The 19,254-nt window shown below is 41.9% G+C and overlaps 1 protein-coding gene across 1 annotated transcript in view; it reads right to left on the bottom strand.

The window, feature by feature from the left end:
- Nucleotides 1-19,254, bottom strand: part of MAGI2 (membrane associated guanylate kinase, WW and PDZ domain containing 2) — a gene marked incomplete at its 3' end in the record, with an annotated part of 1,258,801 nt that overhangs the window by 106,508 nt on the left and 1,133,039 nt on the right.

Raw genomic sequence — 19,254 nt, 5'->3', positions numbered from 1 at the left:
TTACTGTGGCAGGTAGAAAAAAAAAAACCTAAAATAATAAAAACTAAAATGAAATAAGGAAAACTGAAATCAATCCTATGGTAGCCACTTAGAATGACTGAGTGGTTTACATAAAATTTGAGTGAGTACACAATTTAAAAAGGTATGCCCATAATTGCAAGTATCTGACATAGTTTTCTTAAAATTGTTTTCTGTTGGCATTTATTTTAATAAAAACAGTGCTTGAAACTCTGGACAGCTGAAGACAGCTTCACTTTTCCTTTACCAGCATTTTCCCTACACATGTAAGTACAATGAACGTTGATGTACAACAAATCATTGACGAGGGGTGCACTCGGAGAGGATTCTCTCTGAAAACAAGATCCAGTTCCATTTGCTCAGTTATAAGGTCTACAGAACTTATGACCTAAGTGCTTTCTGTGCATTGCTAATGGAATTACAGAGCATGGAAGAGGCCCTGACCTTGGTTTCTATTATTGGGATGAATGGTACTCGTTAATTCTCTGGGAATTGATGACTAAGGTAACTGCCGGAGCACAGTCCATTTAGACAGCATGCCTTCCAGACATCATCTGTCAGGCAGCCACATAAATCAAGCCTTTGGACAGGTCTTCTTGACACAGTGTGCTTAGGATACACAGATATTTGGGAAAAGTTGCAATATGTCATGCGGCTTTGAACATACTGACATTTGGGAAGGAGACAATGTATCATTATTTAGAAATTTCCCCTTTAACTGAAAATCACATAAATTATGGAAAAAGAAACCCATCTTTTTTTTTTCTTTATTTGTTGGTGGGTAAAACACTATGATACATTTATATATTATAAAATTTAATATTTTCAATTTTGTATTTTCCTGCAGATGAACTGACTCTTTGGCACTGCTCAACCACAGCACCCTTGTTTTAGTGGGGCTGTTCAAAGACTGGATGCTAAGTTTGTTTTAAAGGTCTGGAATCTTTGGGTATTTGGCCACACTACTACAGGATGTAATGATCCTCCCTTTTGGCTGTTAGTTTCTCTTCTGGGACCTTTGTATGGTTTATCCAGGCTCCTTCGGTCATTGGTTTATCAATGAGCTCTTCTTCAGTTCTACCTTGGGTTCATTCCCCTAAGGAAGATGAGACTGTTGCCTGGATGACTTTTCTTGCTTTGGCAATAGATTCTTTCTGAAATTTTTGGTGATAGATTCTTCCTGAAATTCTCAGCTGCATCGGAGGGAAGGAGTAGTAGCTCTCCCACACATTTTCCCTCCATGTTTCTTTGTTGTTTTTTATGTATTTTATTTCAGGGAAGGAAAACCTGTGACTCATGTTTACATGTAATTACCTCCTTGTTAATCGATCCACAAAGTGGAACTTTAGATGGAGGCGGAGGAAAGCACTAGGTAGGGAAAGTGGATTCTGCATCAATCATGTCAGACTTACAAGCAAGAAGTTTCTGAAATGAGTGTGACAAAAGTAAATACTTCAAAGGCAATCAATAGCATAAAATCTCATTAGCTCACAATTCCATTAATTTGTGAAGGTTATACAACATGCCATTAGCTTAAAGAGGTAGGGGAGGTTAGTCTGGGTTTAAAATCTGTGAGCTGATAGGAAAAGAAATGTGTGTGTGTGTGTGTGTGTGTGTGTGTGTGTGTGTGTGTGTTCAACTGGAAGATTCCAGTTGCTTTTCTTAGGACAATCCGTGACAATGATTTCCTGTCTAGTTTCAGAATTGCGGCTTGGGGCAGGAGGCTCAGTTACTCCATCAACAGCACCTGTCTCTAGAGCATCAGCTTACTAACAGGCCTAGTGCTTGGTGCGGGGTGGAAGACAAAAACAAAACAACACATGGAATGTGGCCTGAAGAAACTCCCAGTCTAGTTGGGGAGATTCATATAAAAGTACTTGCGACACAAATTAGCAACTCCATGGTAAAGGTAACTGGCAACAAGAGTAGAGAGGAGGTGTGAATTACTGAGTCCATATGTGGACTCAGCGGTAAGGAAAAAGGAGGGTCATTCTGGGAAAGAGGGCGCATAGTGTCCTAGACTAAATGGCGGCTCCCTTAGTGAAAAACTCATGGTCACACACAGGGACCTACCAAATTCACGGATAAAAAAGCGAGGAGAGAGGCTTTGAAGGTGCGGTCCTTCCTACCTTTACAATTCTTGATTTCCTTCCTGAGATCCCTGATATGATGCCTTTACCCAACTCCTCTAGATGGACTCTGAATATATAGGAACAAGAGAAGAGTAATCCTCACAGAGCAAGCATTCCTATCACATTAATCCACGGTGAGGAGTCCTGTTCTCCTGCTTTTAGAAACCCGAGCTGAGTATTACTTGCTTATTTTCCATGTCTCCTTGCTAGAAGGCCTGGATAAGCACGTTCTACTGTGACACATCCATTCAGATACATGTTGTCCCTTCCTGGAGTGTGACAGAGTGTCCTTCGAAAGAGTTTTTCTTGGTCATCAGGGGGTGAAGATGTGGCAAAAACATGTGTTTGATATTTTTAAAAAATTGGCAGTAAAATTAAGAAAAAGCTGACTTGTTTTCCCCTAAAAGTCTGTGGAATTTGCTTTCCAAAAATGAAAACGTCTTCTCCGACATTCATAGCCAAGTGAGTTGTAAGACCCAAAAATCAAGCAGCTGGTGTTTTAAGGACTGCATATTCCAAAAGTGCACTTTTTTTTTTTTTTCCTTCCCAGCACCATTAGTCATTCTCTTGTGGTTGAACAGTTTAGCTACCCTGTAGTTGGTAATCAGCAGATGGTCAGATGGGAGAATGGGAAGAGAAGCCCATCACTGGCAATTTGGAAGTCCAGCCAAACTCAGGTTTCCAAGGGCAGAAAGCACCATATAGAAAGTATTAACTATATGGCTGGAAAGAAAGAAACACTTATCAGCTATACCTTCCCCCTGTATGCTTTTATCTTGCAGCAATTAAAAAAAAATCTCCTAGCTAAATACTGAGAGTGGACCGGTAATCTAAAGAAAATCGCATTGCATTAGGAATTGTAATTAGCAATAACTTGACTGTTCGATCCCAGAACATGAGGCTGGGCTAAAACGGTTTTGTTGTTTGCAAATATTTGGTGGGCTCATAGACACAGGGCCAGTTTCACGGTTGTGTGACCTGTGCCATCACACAGGTCCATGCTCAAAAGGGCTTTGTATTTGGTTTAATGTCTACTGTCACCATCTTGACATTCTTCATGTTTGAACAAGGACCCCACATTTTCATATTTCATTGGGCCCTGAAAATTTTGTGGTTGGTCCTACATAGATACGACCATAATATATTTCCTCCTTATATTGCTCCGTTGTTGTTTTAGTGTCTTCAGTGGAAGATGTAAATGAAAATATGTTATAGTTACCAAGGAAAATTATCACAAACGTGGGTGGTAGGGAAGGAGCTAAAATAATCCTGTTCTTTTGTGGCTTCATTTTTTTAACCCCCTGCACATCCTTAGAAGAGGTAGTCCAGATCACTTTTGTTAAATATATTGAAGATCCTTAATTTTGCACGTATTGATTCAAGAACTCTAAATATTACCTTAATTCTGATGTGGACATTATCTTTATGTAATTAATCAATCATTATTGAGTCATCTACAAAACAAATGTTCTTCTTTATCTGTCTTCAAACAGACTTTAATATATGCCACCCTATTTCAAGGAATTTAGGTATTTTTGATATATTTCCCTCATAATCTGACGAAATGTCTAGACATTAGAATGGTAGGAGCCAAAGAAACTTCAGAATAGTCATGATCCTCAGGTCTGTCACCGGCCAGGAGGCCAGGTGTGAGGCAATGAGGAACTGAACGGACAGAATGGAAAAACAGTTCCACTTCTAGATATTTAAACCTCTATCTTCTGTGGAGGGACTTCTCATTTCACAGCATATCCTAAGGACTCACTTTTTACTTTGCTAATTTCTAGGTAGCTGGCACATTCTTTTTGACCTATTTTGGTCTGAAAGTTACTACAGAAAATTTGATCCCTTAAGTCAAATGTCAACCTTATTCAGTATTTTTTTGCAAGCCTACCCCCTCCCCCGCCAAACAAAAACAAAAACAAAACCAAAACACCCTGAAAAAGAAACACATTTCCATCACTCAGTAAAAATCAGCAACTCAAGATTCTCTAGTCAAGGAGTAGATGGGGAAGTACTACGTTGTTCACCTTGAATAATTTTCATGAGTAAAACTATATAGTTTTTAGCAAGTTTTGCTTACAAATAACCAAACAGCAATGGATTCAGTAATAATAGAAAAAAAATTAGACAGTTACTAATATTAAAATATGATAAAGGGTCTCTTCCGCAAAGCAGAAAAACAAGTTGTTTTACTCCTTTATAAAAATAGTCACAGGGTTGAGAGGTGGTATTACACCCACACCCCAAACAAACCAATCTACCTTTCAAAGGGTTGGTTGCTTGCTTTGTGACACATTGAGTTCCTGAATAAGAGGTTCCTTTTATTTATAATTTAATTGCAGAAGCTTTATCAAATCATTACTTGAAAATACTGGATTACTCTCTAAAATGAGAAAATCATATAAAAATTTCAAAACTCATGTCATGATGTAAAAGGGACAAACTAAACAGAATAATTGTCTTCTAGTGGTTGGAAATCTCCTTTAATTAAACCAACTTAAGTAATTCATGCACAAATTAAAAGGCAACCAAAATGCTTGTAAGTGAAAAACCTTAGTCTCCTGCCCTAATCCTCCGACGTCCTCTCCAGTTCTGTGACCCAAAGGCAAACACTGAAAATCTGTCAGCTGTTTCTTCTTCATATTTCTAAATTAGAGTCTCATACGGCTATTTCTTAATTGTCAACTGGAGTCAAATCTATTGACTTCCTATTATGATAGAGGATTTGGCACTCTCACCCTGCAACCCACCTCCTCTCCTTATCCCAATACAGTTTTATCACTAGTTGGAGTTAAACCAGTTATCACTGTTTATGGTCTTACCATGTAACTATTGCTCACTATAGTGTCTGGTGGTTCCATTTTTTTTCTTTTAGCTTTCCTCCCTCCCCACCCTGAATCATGTTTCTGATTGTGTCCTTTCCCCCCCCACGTCTACAATATGCTGTTTCCTAATTGTTTCCCCTAAAAAGCTGCTCAAGTCATCTGTTGTTGAGCCCGGGGTGGGGGTGGGGGTCCTCCCTCCCATAGGTAGGTAGATTTCTCTCAAGGTCTGCTGCTCAGTGATGTTCAGAGGATTCCTGTTGCACTCCAACGTGAGACGCATGCTTCTGTAACCCCTGGGATACCTTTTCTGATTCACTCTCTCATTTTGCTAGAGCACATGCTACAGAATCTTCCTAAGAAAACGTGCAGAGTAGAAAAAAAAATTGTATTTAATGTTTGAAAACGTCTTCATTTTTACCTTCTCTTTTGATTGAATTCTAACTAAAATTCTAGATTATATGAAATTACATATTGAAAAAGTTATTTTTCCTCAGAATTACAGGCATTACTCCATTGTTTTCTGGTATCCAGCGTTGCTATTAAGAAGTCTGAATCCATTAGGATTTTTGCTTCCTGTATGTTATCTATTTATTTCCCCTTAACCTTTTAGAAATGTTTATGATTGTCCTTGTTGTACTTTTTGGGTTCTAAAGTTTCACAACGATGCATTATGCTGTGGTTCTTTTCAGTCCGGAGACTCGTTCCTTTAGTTTTGGTTTTGGGAACTTTCATTATAGTATTTTTTAAAAAAAGATTTTATTTAGTTATTTGTCAGAGAGAAAGAGAGTGTGCACAAGCAGGGAGAACAGCAGGCAGAGGGAGAAGCAGGCTCCCCGCTAAGCAAGGAGCCTGATGTGGGGCTCGATCCCAGGACCCTGAGATCATGACCTGAGCTGAAGGCAGACGCTTAACCAACTGAGCCACCCAGCCACCCCTCATTATAGTGATTCTTTGATAACTTCCATTCTGTTTCTTTGGTCTCTCTTTTTGAAACTCTTATTGGCTAGATACTGCTTTCCTGGGTTGTTCTGTCAATTATCACTTCTCTCATACTTTCTCTTTCTTTTTGTCCTACTCCTGTGTGATTTCCTTTACTCTTCCTTTCAATCCTTCTGCTGAATTTTTAATTTCAGCTATGATATTTTCAATTTCTAAGAATTCTTTCTTTAATCATAGCATTCTTTTTTATAGTATTCCACTTTCATTACAAAATAAAAAATCATAAGGTTGTAATATCTTCTCATATTTATGTATATGAGTGAGATGGTTTTGAAGCTTTCTTTTGTGCCCTTGATTATCTCCATTTCTTCTAGTATTCTTTCATTATTGTTTCTTCCCTTGGTTGTTTTTCTATTTTAAAAATGAGCATTTCACATTTGGTGGTCATGGTTGTTGTGTTCCATTCTGTCCTGAGCTGTTCAAGTTCTGAGCTGCTGAGTTTCTAAAGAAATGAGAAGATCTGTGTGATCCATTTCTCTTTTTGGTTTCCTCTGTCCTGCAAAATGAGTTGCCACATTTTTGTTTTTAAAATACCTTCTCCCCTCATGCTCATTGCTTTCTTCTTCATTTACTCCCATTTAATTGGTGTCTAAGCAATGGGAGGAGATAAGCATGTTATCATTTTACCACCATTAATTAGGAACTGGAAATATCTTTTGTAAATTTAAATCAGTTGTTGCAATCGGTATTTCAGTATAGCAGTTAGAGATCCGGAGTCTATTTGGAAAACAGGAAATGTTAATAATTTATGTACCCAAACTTTAAAAGTCCTATTGTCTCCAGTAGCCCTGACAGATAAAAATTTTAAAAAACCCAACTGTTTCTTTTCAAGAGTTGAGAAAATTGTCGTAAAATTACATTTCATCAACTCCAGGTATTGGGTTAAAAGTGTTCAATAAAACCACACGTTTTTTTCCTCTATCTTTTGACCGCCTTTTGAGACTTCACACCCATCAATGTACTTGGCTTTCAGTGATTTCTCAGCAGGCCCAGTAGAAATGGTTGATAGTTACAAGCAGGTGTTGCTGACAAGCCATGTTTCTCATTTTTACAGATGCAGTGTATTCTATCTCTGCCATCTCCTTTTTCCTTTTATGGCTTCTGAAATTGTGTTTTGTAAAAAGTCACTTGGCTATCTTCACACAGTTTCCCTGTTACAATAGGTAAATGTCAAAAGCAATCAGATGCAGTATCAGCTTTTCATTGTATTCCCCTAAGCCCTCCGGTAGATAATAACTTCTTGCAATATTTTCTTAATGTAAACGGAAACAGATACTAACCCAGGCAAATGATCCCTCCTGAGCCAGCTGTCCTTTTCAATATGTTATCCAGAAGATTACATGAATATTTATGGGATCTTCAGTTTCCCACAGAAGCCAAAGTTCCACGAACAGGGTATATCATGTTTTAACTTGAAATAATGCAATTTTCCACGACTGGATAAAACTATGAAAAGGCCCTTAAGCAAAGTGTTCAGGAAGGAGGAGATCTTGATCATATATAAACTTTGAAAACAACTTCTGTGTGACCTGGGAGTGGCCAAATAAATCATGCTGGAGTTTCCTTATTTGAAAGGGAGGCTATCACTCACAGTTTTTCTTTCGTATCCTTCTCTTTCTTCTCCCAGTACTGCACATTTTAACTTCGTTTAGATTTCTGCCTACATGCCTTTTCTCTCACCCCTTGCATTTTAAAGCTTAGTGACTATATGTGTTTTCAGTTTTACTATAAGACATGTCTCCATAATTAATTTCACCTGAGATCATCATCATAAAATGGGTTTTATTACTCTAACATGAGAAATGAGTGAGAAATGAAAACTGGAAGGCTAAAGAGCCTGCAAATGTATTTTGTTGTCCACAGTGAAATACCAATTACACGCTAGAGGGAAGAGACCGGGAGTGACAAAGCGAATCACCAAAGATAGAAGGAAGGCACAAAAAATATATGAAAAACCTGCAACATCATTAGTCCTTAGGGAAGAAATGCAGCCGCAAACCAAAATGAGACATCACTACACACCTACTCGAGTGGCTAAAATCCAAACAACAATGACCACAAGAAAGCCTGAAAATAAGTCCTCACACAGGATGTAGACCACCTGGAACCCTCACAGTGGGGAGTACAGAATGGTACACCACTTCGGAAACGACTTGAACCAGCAACCCTGCTCTGAAGTACTTATTCAAGTGAAATGAAAACGATTTTCATGCTAAAACCTAAATGAAAATTTTCATAGCTGTTTTATTCACAATCATTCAAAAGTTAACAATCTGAATAGCCTTCAGCGAGGGAACGGATAACAAACTATGGTACACGCACACAATGGAAGACTTCTCAGCAGTTAAAAAGGAACCAATGTGGACCCATGAAGCAGCATGGACGAATATAAAGTACATCATGCTAAGTGGAAGAAGCCAGAGTCCAAAGGCTACGTACCACGTGATTCCCTTTTTACAGGACTAGGCAAAACTAGAACAGAAAACGAATCTGTGGTTGCCGGGGCTGGGAGTGGATGGAGGGGATGACTTCACGGTGGCCGTAGTTATAGAACTAAACATGTTTGTCAAACCTGACAGCTTACAGCCTAAAGGGGATAAAATATACTATATATGATTAAACCTTAAAAGTGGGAGAAAGAGTGAAAAAGTAGGGAGAGATCAAGAGAAGGTTTGGGATGGACATGAACAGAAGTAAGTAAAAAAGAACCGTGTCAAGTAAGTAGGAGGCAGGAGGTAGGGAGGGAAGAGTGGGGTGTCTAGGAAGCCTTCAGAGAGGAAACACTGCCTAGTCTGTGTTTTAAAGATGAATCGGACTTCTCCAGGTGGGCAAGGATGGGGAGGGCACCTCAGTCACAGGCCGTGTGACTTGGCAAAGGCACAGATGTGTGTGTGCATTAGCAGAGTCCGAACTGTGGGTGTGGGAGTGCAACGAGCACACACAGGGAGACTGGATCAACGTAGGAAGGGACAGACCGCAAGAGGCTTATTGGTTGTGCCAGGGGCTTGGGATTGATTTTACAGCCACATGAGAAGCCACTAATGGATCAGAAAAGGTAAGGGATATCATCAGACTGGTTGTTGTAGACAGAGCGCCATGGTAACAGTGTGGAGGGTGGTGAGAAGGCTGGGGGCAGGGAGGCCACCTAGAGGCCACTACAGTGCTCCAGCGCAGGGCTGCAATGTTTGACCCGCAGTCCAACGTGTAGCCACGAGCTAGCTGCGTGGGGCTATTTAACTTAATGGAAATGAAAGGCAGTTAAAAATGTGATTCCTCAGCCACACTAACGGTGTTTCAAGTGCTCCACCGCCACATGCGGCTACTGGCTGCAGTGCTGTATAGTGCAGCACAGAACACCGCCACCATCGAAGAAAGTTCTACTGCACAATGCTAATCTAGAACCGCTACTAAGGCATTAGCAGTGGCAGTCAAGAGGGCCTGATGTATCTAAGGTTTATATCTGGAAAGCATTTTTGGGTAACAGCTTGCCTTAGTCTCACAAGAGGGGATACGCAGTTGTGTACAAATCTGGCTAAGATCAACTTGGGTACCTGGAGGCCTGCTTTAAATCTTGTGATCTTACACACTGATTGGAGTTGAGAGCTACACCTGTCAGTCTTCTGTTAGCTCCTTAGCACCAGGGAACCTCAGTACCACTGGCTAAAGTGATACTATAGACTAGATATTTGTGTTCTCCCCAAATTTATATGCTGAAACCTCATCCCCAAAGAGATGCTATTTGGAGGTGGGACCTTGGGAGGTGATTAGGTCATGAAGGTAGAGTCCTCATGAACAGTATTAGTGCCCTTATAAAAGGGATCCCAGAGAGCTCCCTGCCCCCCCTTCTGCCATGTGAGGTCACCATGAAAAGATGCTTGTTGATGAACCAGGAAGCTGGTCTTCACCAGATACTGGATCTGCTGGCACCTTGATATTGAACTTCTAGACTCCAGAACTATGAGAAATAAATTCCTGTTGTTCTGTTGTCTAAGCCACCAGACTACGGTATTCTGTTATAAAAGCCCGAACGAACTAAGACACTTGGCAACCAGGTTTTATTGTATTTTAATTTTGTCAAGTACCTACAGGAATATGAGCTATTTTTCATCTTGCTGTTCATCTCACAAGTCTACACCACATTTGAATGAAGATTTCTAAGTTGGAATATTCTTCTCCCTCATGTTATCTCAATTGCTCTGCGTCAGAGAACCATAAGGGCCCATCTTTTAAATGATGTGCTCTTCCTTGCTTCTCGAAAGACCCTCCTCTCATGAAAAATCCATAAATATACATCTTTATGATGAACAGCTTCTGAACAGAAGGTTTTGGTTCTACCCTCGAAAGCAGATGGGTTCATCGGTTGCTCAACATCTGGGCATGTTTGTGAAGCAAACCCTACAGAAATAAGATCTGGAAGAGATCAGACTGGAAAATGAAAATGCCAATAGCAGGCCCCACTGTTCGGTTAATTTTCTTTTTAGCACTATACACCTTAGGAATGCCTAGTGATCATCACCCAGGAGAGAGACTGACTGATTAATCTCTAGAAGTGTTTCCAAGCAAATACTGGCAATAGGTCAGTTGGGAATAAACCTAGCTTACAGAGCAAAATTATTGGTGGTCAAAAGGGGTAAATAAAAAGAGCTTCTACCAGGATTTGGTGGGACAGAAAGTAGTTTGGGTACAGGTACTCCCTAAGTCCTTGGTGAAAGCTGGGGCTCAAAAAGAAATGCTATTCATCCCAGTCCGAATGGGAAAAACATCCCTTTAAAATACTCTTTCAACGTAGCTGAAAAATGGTGACAAATAACAATACTGTGTTCATTTAACAACATGCTTTTAAAATGATTGCATATGTGGAACCAGCTTTTCTTAAGTGGTTGACTGTTGGGAAAAAAGAAGAAAAATAAAATTACAGAGAATTTAATTCCACGGGGCCCTGAATAGGTTATCAAGAGAATGTGCTTCTGCAAAAGTGACCCGCAGGCTTGGAATTCACTTGAACCCCGTGGGGAGTGATGGACATTTTGCACTGGCAGAGAGTGATCCTGTACCTCGAGTCTGGGCTCTCTTCGTAGTTACAATCTCCCTGTACCGGTCAGTGAATAACAAGGAGCTGCAGGATGCAAGCCCAGAAGAAAGAGCTCCTGGTCACCTATTTGTCAGCTACTAAGACAACCGAATAGCTGAAGGTAAGAAGACATCCACACATCCACCTTCTGCTGCTGCCTGGAGAGTCTTTGAACACAACAGTAAAAACTCTCCTGAAAAATGATTCCCTAGTGGGGAAAACTTATGATTTATACGCTCTATTCAAACGATAAGAAAAATGGTCTAGAATTAAAAAAAAAAAAGGCACTGTGAGCACTCACAGATTTTTTGATAGGCTACATTGCTCCTCTATTTGAAAATAAATAAGAATGATGGTGTTTCTCTGTGGACTCACTCTTACAATTAAATGATCTTTACATTTGTTAGTGTTAAGAGAGTGAAATCTTTACAATTGTCTTTCCATTTTAGTTAATAGATGCTTCAATGTTCAGACATCAGAGTACTCAGGATTTGATGTAAAATCTTTTTGTGTTTGCTTGTCTGCTTCCTTGTAGGACTTTGGCAGCCAGGTTTTAACTTGGGATCAAAACTAGTCATGCTCAGGATTGAGAAAATGGAATTTAATCAATAGGTCCTATTCATCCTGGGTTTAGCTCGGTATGATCCTCTAAAGAAGTAATGTGATTGAGAAGTTGTTCAGCTGGAACTGAAATGGGTTGCTTTGTTAATTAGGATTGTGAAATGAATAACTAATTTGAGGGAATACTTTTTTCCAAGGAGCTTGGGATGCCATCCAAACCCTCCTGTTTAAGGATGATATAACTCTGAGGTGGTGTTCACACAGACGGATGGCGTTTCCAGGAACAGCCAGTGCCAGGATGAGGGAGATCAGAAAGCATACTGAGGCCACAGCCTGGCCCTTCAGAGGACAAGGGCTTTGCAACCCAGATGCTTGAGACTAGGGGGCTGCCCAGAGACACAAAGATGGCTCCCCCGAGCCTGATTTCTTAGAGGGCTCTCAAATCTAAGACTTCACCAGGCTGCGAGCTGGCTGTTGAATCATTTACTCAGGCTGAGAACAACTGATGGGAAGTCTGTATTCTGGAACATTGTTCCAGTTCTACTTTATTAGAGGGTAATTTCTCATGCTGGGCAAGGACCAGCTTGCACACAATTCCTCCCCTGAAAGGATCCTCTGCTGCTCTCCCCATTCTCAGAGATATGTCTCGCTGCCTTGCAGGGACAGGACAGCAAGGGCTAGGCACAGGGAAAGTGAGATCAGGGCACACTCACGCTTTTACTTTCATGAGGACAGTGCTGGATCGTTAGAGGAGGATCCAATCCAATCCCTCCAGCATAAATTACGGGACAAATCCTTGAACTTCATGCTACCAGTAACTGTGAGAGATTCAAAGAATGTCATCATTTCCTGCCCTTAAGGAACTTAAAATCTGTTTAGGGGAAGCAAACCATGAACACATGCGAAGTAAAATGACAGTAATAGAGAGTAACCACAGACATAATAATAGAAGGGAAGTCAACAAGCAGGCAACAATTAAAGAGTTTATAGGTAAGAACTCCATATAAGAATTAGAGAAAACACTTCAGGGAGAAGGGGAAGGGGTCAGGCCGAGTCTTAGTAAGAGATTAAGAGCTTTTTGAGCTGCTGTGAGAGATGTTTACTATTTGGGCAGTAGTCTACCTCATAGGGTTACTGTGAAAATTAAACACAATGTAAGAGTCTTGGCATGGTGCCTGGGTGAGAGCTTGGTAAAATTTATTATTGGAGAAGAGGAGGCATTCCAAGTGGCAGCAGGCAAAACATGGGCACCGGGACAGGAAAACAAAAGTTGTCTCTCAGGGGTAACCAACCCAGCTTTGATGGAATAGAATCGTGAGGAGCTGTTGGTTAAAAAGTGGCCGTGTCCATGTTATCTAGGGTCTTAGATGTAAGAGCAGTGTGTTTGCACTTTACCCTGTAGATATTTCTGTTTTAAAAGATTTTATTTATTTGAGAGAGAGGGGGAGAAAGAGAGCGTGCACGAGACAGTGTGTGCACAAGTGGGGGGAGGGGCAGAGGGACAGGGGAAAGAGACTCCCCACTGAGTGGGGATACTGACTATCCTAGGACCCTTCGATCACGACTTGAGCTGAAGTCAGATGCTTAACTGACTGAACCCCCCCCCCACCGTGCCCCTACTCTGTAGATATTTCTATCATGAGTGTTATGAGCAAGGTCTCCTTGTAGGAAGACTGGACTGTCCGTCGCAAGTGGCGTATTTGTTGATACACTTCACATCATTAGCACCTGCACTCCACTCCTACCCTAGCCCCTGGCTACCTCCAGCAGCGGGAAGTAAACCTCACGAATAAATGTGATGAGACTGATCTGATTTAAGACATATGTACCTCAGTACAGACTATGAACACAATTTTATCTTTTTTGTATATGTGGATTTTCTACAAGATTATGAAGACATTTGCTTATCTTATGGCCCATGAGTTATATTTAGAAGCCAGATACTTGGGAGGAAAACTGGCATTTTATATGGTGTCCCACACCTGTCCTGTATTTCTTCTCTTACAGAAGCACTCGCATTAATGGTGTGGGTGATACCATTACGCCTCCTGAGTGAGCTGCTCTCAGCAGAAAGCTCAGAGTGAAAGCCAAGCACTGTGCCATTGAAGGAATCCAAAGCAGAGGTTCATTTAAGGATTAAGGGAATACGGTGTTACACGTTACAAAGCTGGTTAAGAACTCTGAAAGGAAACTTGCTTTTGCAAACCAACAAGACAAAGAAGAATGAGACTCATTTCCTAATTCCCATATTCAACTGCATGGGTATGACTTAAGAAACTTTCCTGCAGTGACTTTTGGGGCTGCAGCATTGATTGGTCAAAGGTTACAACGATCTCAAGAAGGTCAAGGTCCCAGCATCAGCACCAGTTGCACCAATTACCTGTGCTTTTAAGGTGATCAATGAACAAGCCTCAGCGAAGAGGTCTGAAGAAAATCCACTGCCACAACCTAAACCAATAAAATGTAAGATGAGGCGCTTACTGGTTACTGATATTTAGAGACTTCATTTAGGGAAGGACTTTGTAACCATAAGGCAATAAAAGGAGTGTGCCGGGACACAGGTGTGCCAAGACAGCGAATGCCTCTTGAGGACGGTAGGGTGAGGTGTGCGGTAGGGCCCCCTGGGGGGGGGGTTCCTTTGCCTCCAGCAGCCTCAGTCCTTTTATCTTAGTGTGTTACATAAATGTTATCATTCTACAAGTGTGCTAAGTGAAAAGGGGAGGGAAACACTGCCTTAAATCGCCTCAAAAGGGGAGCTGGTTTTGTGTCTGTAAGCGCTTGCTTCAGCTCATTTCTTAACAGAGGAGCCACCTTCAAAGCATAATAAAAAATGAACGTTACACAGGTTTAAAATGATAGCTTGAGCCAATGAAAAATATGATCCAGGCCTCAGACGTACCCCAGGCTTTGCGCACACAGACAAAATGAACCTACTACCTCACTTCCCTGCTGATTCCTGGCATCATATAACTTGGAGCTGGAAGTGGCAGTGAAGAGCACCTTTCCTTATATTTTAGATGAGGAAGCACACAGGACGCCCCCTGACGTGTTCAAGGGACACAGCTGGTGGTGGATAAGCTGAAGTGAAGGTCTAGCATGTTGTCCAATGCACTTTGCATTGACCTTAATCTTCTTGTATGAGGGCAAGACTAAAGAAACCTCGGCTTTCGGTTTTCATTTGTACCTTCCCTAAGGTCAAATGACAATTCAGGGGCTGCGTGGTGTAGGGGATGAGTTTTGGTGGGAAAAACCCTAAACTGCCTCACGGCTTGTTGACTTTTATTTCACTCTTTCTAGGAAACTGTGCTCTAAAATGTCGTAAGAAGATCTGCTAGCTAAGCTTTTGAATTTCTAGAATAACTTTTAAACTCCAGAGCCCACGGATATCATCAAAGACTTTGAGAAAAGTCATCAGGGCATTTTACTGAAGACAACTAACTCATTCTAGAATGTTGGATTGCAGTGGGCCTGACAGAAAGTTACTGTGACCAAGTCCTTACTCCAAGCTGTGTCAGAGAAAGCACACCCGTGGAAACAGAGCGGTTGAGCACCAGCACACAGCTGAAGGACGGCTCTTGAGCCAGCAGTGTGCCGACAGGTGATACGCTTGCGTCTTTTTTTAAATTTTGACTCCTCTGTAAGCCAAGAGTGGCTTGAAGGGTGTGCAGAGCCTACTGATGTAAAGTAAGGCCAATGGCCAGGGGGATGTGTAGGAAGGGGTTCCTGGCACACCCTCTTCCTAGGATGAGGACTCTGGCCTGCTGGGGGGGGGGGGTTCCCTGAGGGCCCCAGCCCTCACTAGCCACTTAGACAGCCTGCAACAGTGCCTGCCTATGACCTGACACTTTGGGACAGGTAAGAGCACCCCCGAACCCCCAGAATGATCACCAAATCCTTCCATCATCAGTCTCCATCCGCTCATCTGGCCTCCTTTCTCGTGCACCCCAATACTTGGTGCCCACTTCACAGTCCCCCTCCTCCAGAAGGCTCAGCCCCTGATTCTGTAGCTCCTGAGACCCATTCCTGCCCCAGAGAAAACAGAGCCCGGGCTGTTAAGACAAAAGGAATGAAGGCCGAAGGGCGGAAAAGACGGTGCCCCTGTGGGACCGCTGCCATTGTTGCTATGGCTGCTGCCCCCAACACGTCCTCCCTCGCAGCTGGTTACAGGCCTGCATCTCCGTTTACAGATTCTCTTCCCCAGCTACCCAACTCTACCACTGATGTCCAAGTGCCCATGCAAATCTCCCCGTAAATGCCAACACAACCTTCCTGACAAATTACAGAAAACCAGGAGACTGAGGCTTACTTCCATTTCGTCATTTGTGCCAAAGCCCTTCCTGGGGACCTATGGTGGGAAAGTGGGTTTGGGGCGAGTGGGGGCAGCAGCAAGCACCTGCGGACAGGTTATAGCTCCGCAATAAAACCTGGATGTCAGGGCTCGGCCTTGAGCTGGGGTGGCTGACAGACCACTGTGTCAACCCCACGGCCCGTGGCCACAGGGACATCTTCATAGAGCGAGCTTCTGCTCCCCTCGGAGTCAGTCACCCGAGTCTTCTCTACCCTGTGTACACAGACCTCTGTGACAAGAGAGTTAGTCAAAGGCAGGAAATGCCTTGAACATCCCAAATATACCAAATTTCCAGTTTTTGAGAAGCGTCTAAGGTTGTTTCCAATAATATGGCAACAGACATCTTTGTACACAAACCTTTGTTAGAATCTTTTCTGAGAATTTAAAATTCAATTGCCTGTTACAGATTACTCTTATCCTAGGCTATGGTCTGTAAACCACTTTGTTTTCCCTTGGATCTAATTTTTTTTTAAAGATATTATTTATTTATTTGACAGAGAGACAGAGAAAGAGAGTGGGGCGAGGAGAGCAGAGGAAGAACAAGCAGACTTCATGCTGAGCGCAGAGCCTGACGTGGGGCTCCATCCCAGGACCCGAGATCATGACCTGAGCTGAAATCAAAGAGTTGGATGCTTAACTGAGTGAGCCACCCAGGCGCCCCACCTTGGATCCAATTTTAAGGTCTGAAAAAAAATACTTAATATTTTGGACAATGGGATAAAAATGCTCAGGAAACTTGCTTATTCCTGCTTTAAATTAGAAAGAATATTCTTGCACCTCAAACAGAGGCTTCTAAGTTCTGTCTGCTACCAAGCATTATTTGGCCTCCTGGTCACTGGCTTTGGAAGGAAGTGTGTGTTCCTTAATTACATTAATGAATATAAAGGAAATTTCTTAATTTTGGGGGAAATAATATTTTGAAAAAAAGATGCGAGGCTTGGTAACGAGCCAGACTAAATGCCAGGTAATAAATAAGCCAGGAACCCCCACCTCCCAAGTTCTCAACTGGCTGAACATCTGGCATCCCTGGCAAAGTTTTCTCCTGGACTGAGGAAGCCATGGAAAGTAACTCTTTTTTCTTTTTCACCTTCAGGGTGGCGAAATTTGTATCTGGGTTTTCCATCTCTCCTAGCTTCTCTAATATAGTCAATAGAGACATATTATTTGTAGGAGATTCTAAAAGGCACAGCTTCGGGCCTCAATGTTGATGTTTCCGGTGACTTTTCTAGTTTATTGGCTAGTGAATTCTGGGGACACTTCTGAGCCTGAAGCCTCAGCAAAGAAAGGCACACTTAGCTGGACTGGTGTTTCTGCCGCTGCTCTAATCCCTCACCATTGCCCCAGGCCCCGGGCGGGGGCGCAGCAGGTGGGGCAGACTGTGCTCCGAGAAGGTCAGCACATGGGATGCGGAGCTGGCCCTTCATCTGCTACTCTGGGAGAGTGAGGGCTCCGACTCATGCCTGAAGGAAGAGACAGCCCGTGTGAGCGCTGCACTATCCAAGAAGCGGCAGCTGCTGAAATGGAAAGATAATGGTGGTCTGGACAGCAACAGTGACATACTTAGTGCTTCCTCTGAGCCAGAGTTTTTCTGAGCACATCCATGTACTCATTCATTTAATCCTCAGAGCAACCCCTCGACATAGTTCCTAACATTATCTTGTCTTTACAGCCAAGGAAACTGAGGCCCAAAGAGGTCACGTAAGTTCCTCAAGGTCACACAGGTAGGAGATGATGAAGCCAGGCAGGATGATTTTAGTCGGTTTGCCTCTCAAAGGCATAACATGTGTTACGCTCTGTCCACCAACAAAAAGGCTCAGTAGCCATGAGAAAAACCACAATCACACTCGTGGCCCTTGGGCTCAGGTAAGACATGAAGAGAAAAATGACCCAAGCCCCAGGAATGATTGTGACTCCTGAGGACCTGACAATACCATGCTCTCCAGTCTCAGAATCAAGGACCCTTGATATTCTGATGATGGACATGTGACATGAGGATGGCTCTTTACCAGTCTTGAGGTACTTAGCCTTTCTCTTCAAAATTAGAGCTCAGAATTGTAACCGAAGTTAAGTATGAAACAGCGTCAAGCCCAGAAAGCTTTTAGGTGCATGCTGCAAATTATATATTGTAAACGCTACAGGCCACCAGTATAATAACTGTTCTTCCCACAGAACATGGGGGCAACCTGCATTTCGAGCTCCTTAAATTGAAAAGAAATAAATATATGGAAAAAGAAGCCAGGAAGCCTCATAAATATATTTCCACTCTCCAGGGTGATGCAAAATAATACCATTTTGAAAATGGCTAGAAGTATTCTTTTGAGGTCAGTCTAATGTCACTTGGTAGGAAGAAAAATTCACATTAATTGTAAGCATATGCACCTGTCGTTTTCCAGATCTACTTAGGCATGGATTTTATTTGCAATAGAAAAAGCATCTGTGGCTTCTCTATGTGATAAGTGCATGTGTGTGCACACACATGCACACACACACACGATTCTCTATGCATTTAGTAATAATGCCATCACGCTTCAAAGAAATCAGACCTTAAATACATGCTGAACGCTTTCCTTATGGTGGGCTACTTTTTATTTTTATTCTGGTCCTTTAGGTATCCTGCCCCTATACACAATTTGCCTGAGTGGAATAGCTACAAAAGCTTTCTGTGAACATTTTCCCCAAGTATAAATTATTGGAACGCTGTTTATATAATTCGTGAAAATCTTTAGTCTTATGTCCTTTTAATTTTGGTGCATCTATCGTACTGACAGAATACTGCTTTTACTCTATGCTTAAAGATTGGATTTATTTCTTCATCTTATCATGCAGGAAAAGAGAAATGAAATTGTACTTTCAGATGTATGTACTTTCGTTTCTGCACATCTTCGCTACAGTTCAACACTTCTACAGTTTTCATTCTTGAGTTTGTCAAAGGTAAAGAGAAACAGGGTCATTCTTTCCATTCAGTCCTGGTGGTGTTCTGAGAACATTAACTGTCTCATAGAAAGTTCTTACTCATTCTCAATGATTTGGTTTCTTGAGTATTGTTTGACAACCCTCCCCCCACCCCACGTGCTAGAAACAACCACAATTTATAACAATTTTAGGACCACAACATGGCTTAATTATTTTTTGTCTCGATGCTCTCTATTTTGGTGTTTCTACCCATAATATTTTGGGCTAAATCACTTCAACATGAAAAACGAGAAAGTTTTCCTATTGCCTTTTCTGTCCTACCACCTGCTGGCAGCCGAGTAACTTCTGGAACAGTGTTGCTGAAAGGAAAACCACCAAGGAAGA

This window comes from Ursus maritimus, unplaced genomic scaffold (assembly GCF_017311325.1).
Source record: "Ursus maritimus isolate PB19 unplaced genomic scaffold, ASM1731132v1 scaffold_3, whole genome shotgun sequence".
Lineage (NCBI taxonomy): Eukaryota > Metazoa > Chordata > Mammalia > Carnivora > Ursidae > Ursus > Ursus maritimus.
Note: the sequence above shows the minus strand (reverse complement) of the source record. Positions and strands in the feature narration are given on the sequence as shown.